Source organism: Bidens hawaiensis, unplaced genomic scaffold (genome assembly GCF_021521415.1).
Source record: "Bidens hawaiensis isolate Kalapana, Puna unplaced genomic scaffold, B.hawaiensis_p1.1 tig00051188_1, whole genome shotgun sequence".
NCBI classification, from domain to species: Eukaryota; Viridiplantae; Streptophyta; class Magnoliopsida; order Asterales; family Asteraceae; genus Bidens; species Bidens hawaiensis.
In genome coordinates, this window is record NW_027499161.1 from 21,744 (window position 1) to 24,416 (window position 2,673).

Below are 2,673 nucleotides of genomic sequence, written 5' to 3' on the forward strand. Positions count from 1 at the left end.
TGTGTTTACTTTTTGTCTGGTTTAAAAAACATAGAAAAGATAAATAGTTAAACATGCTTAATTAACCAGCAGACTGACGGTTGACACAAACAACGTTCCTCTAGAAAAAACATGACCCTACACTAACTCTAATCCGTTTGGACTAAACCAAGCATACATGTCGTGTTATAAATTCACACACGATAGCAATCCGTAACATATGACACGTTCATGTCTCACCGATTAAGCATCTCTCATTCCAAATGAGTGAAAATAATACATCAACTTAATTCTAGCTGTATAATAGTGAAGAAACAAAACTTGAAAATGCCAACTAACAAAAGAACTTAATATTATAATTTATAAATTAACACTTGCTAAAAAAACTACTGAAAATTGAAATTAAAATTTCTAAAATACATGCATCACCTGATATTCATACAAGAATTTAAATGTTCAATTAATTCAATGGTAGCCAAATCTTATGCAATTAATACTTGAAGTTCAAACTTAACTTATTAGATGACATTAATTATTCATGAGTTCAGGATCATAAGGAATACCACTTGCCTTGATCCATAAATCTCCTTGAATGTATTTCTTTGGGGTGTAACTAACAGCCTCTTCTAGGCTAATCTTCTTGATACACTTCCCCATTGCCCTTTGCGCGGTGTCCGCACTCGGTCCTCTATTATCAAACTCCGCATAATAACATGTGTCAAGACCAAATTTTCCAGGCCAAGGTGACCACCCTTCTGGGGCAATGTTACGGTCGATAAACGACTGCATAATGATGGTTCTCGAGAACACTTTCCAAGGCCGCCCAAGGTAGGATTTAGGCATTGGTATAGTGACCAAGAATTCTTGGTCAGCTGTGATGATGCAGCCTTGAAGGATTAGTGCACCTTTGGAGTGCCGGTCCTTTCGCCCCTGGGCCGTCACCATGCACTCTTGATTCGCCAGGGGTTTATTGACAATCATTTTGCAGTTTTGGAAGACGGCTGCAGCGTCACCGGACACGAAATCAATGGTTCCTGAGATGTTGCATCCGCGGTAAAACTGGCGGTATGAATGCGTGTAAAGGGTGTCTTGGTACCCGTCCATTGCACAGTTGTGGAATATGGCCTTGTCGGCCGAGACACGTAGGGCCACAGCTTGATACCTTTCTGGCCCGGCCGTGTTCTCGAATCCGATGTCTTTTGCGAAGAATCGATCTCCATTTACCGCTGTTTCAGTTTAGTAAAGATAAATATAATTTAGTGAAAAAACTGGTTTTGAATATATGAACAAAAATGATTCAATTACAACAGAGAGAGGGGAGCAGGTAAGCAGGAAACAGATTTAAAAAAAAAACTTAAATTTTTTTTTGACATATACAAAAGTTGACTTACGTACCAACGGTAGCGGTCTTGAAAGTCGGAGTTCCATCATCATGACTTACGCTACCCGTGATCTTGGTTCGGGTTGGGCCTTCGCCAACGAAGGCCACACAGTTAACATGGCGCGGAATTTCCACATGCTCCTTGTAAACACCTTGCTTAATGTATACAAGAAAGGGTTTCTTGTTCCTTTTAGGAATGGTCCGAACCGCATCCATGATGGTACTAAACGACCCTGAGCCATCCTGAGCCACAATGACAAACTTATGCGTCCATGATTTCGAACCAACATCAAGAAGCATCCGCCCGACACCTCTCGTCCACCACTCATCAATAATATCCAAGCTCGTGTCAAGAACATCATTAACCATTGCGAGCCCATTACTCATGAGCTCCCAACCCAAAATTAATAACTTATTCATCTCCTTGCCCGCTTCACCTGTCGTGTTCAAGAACCCGTCATGACATGTATCTTGATACGTTAACAAACCACTTAGCCATATTTTAATATCATCACCAACATATTCCTCTACATTTATAGCATCAAGATGATCAAGCTTTTTTATCGATCGTTTAATATCGTCAATGGAGGTATATAGAGCCTCGTTGCATTGCGCTAAAGCCATATATGTTCTATGATCTTTAGCCAATGCTTGTAGAGTGTATGAACTATCCATTGCTTTATAAATTTCTTTTATTGCGGATTTAAGAATCATCTTCACAAGCTTTTTCGGGTCATTTGTGTTGTTTACATGTGCAAGACTTTTTAGACATGATTTCTTATAATCAGTAAGTTGGCAAAGTGATTCTACGGCCTTGTTGCTTGTCGCGATCGAAACCTTCACTGCCATTGCTAATAAGACGACTCCTATTGCTAACAAGATGAAGTTCTTCTGCACATCCATTTTCTTGTATTCTAACTTCCCTAACCTAAAATTAAAAAAAAAAGGTAAATAAATCATGGTAATAAGAAAATTTTGTAAACTTGATAAGATTGTTTAAATTTTATTAGCAAAGGCCTGTATCTTAACAATACCAAGTCTTAAGTTAGCTATAGCCATTTGAACATAAGGTCTAAACATCATTTATTTTTTATTTTGAAATATGTAGTTATGTATATTAGTAATGTTTTGCAGTTTTTAAAAATAATACAAGCTTAACAATTTTTAACAAAACTACTAAACTAGTAAACATATTCAGGCGTTGCACGGCTCATTTGTTAATAAAATTTATATCGAAACGACATAGGTAAAAACAAGAATGTTACCACGCTATTTTGGAAACTAAAAGAGCATTTCTAAAGATAATCGTAACT

General features: G+C 37.6%; 1 pseudogene; it reads right to left on the minus strand.

Moving 5' to 3' along the window:
• Positions 1 to 507: 507 nt before the first annotated feature.
• On the minus strand, positions 508 to 2,263 carry LOC143598887 (pectinesterase pseudogene; annotated as a pseudogene).
• Between the last annotated feature and the right edge of the window lie 410 nt (positions 2,264 to 2,673).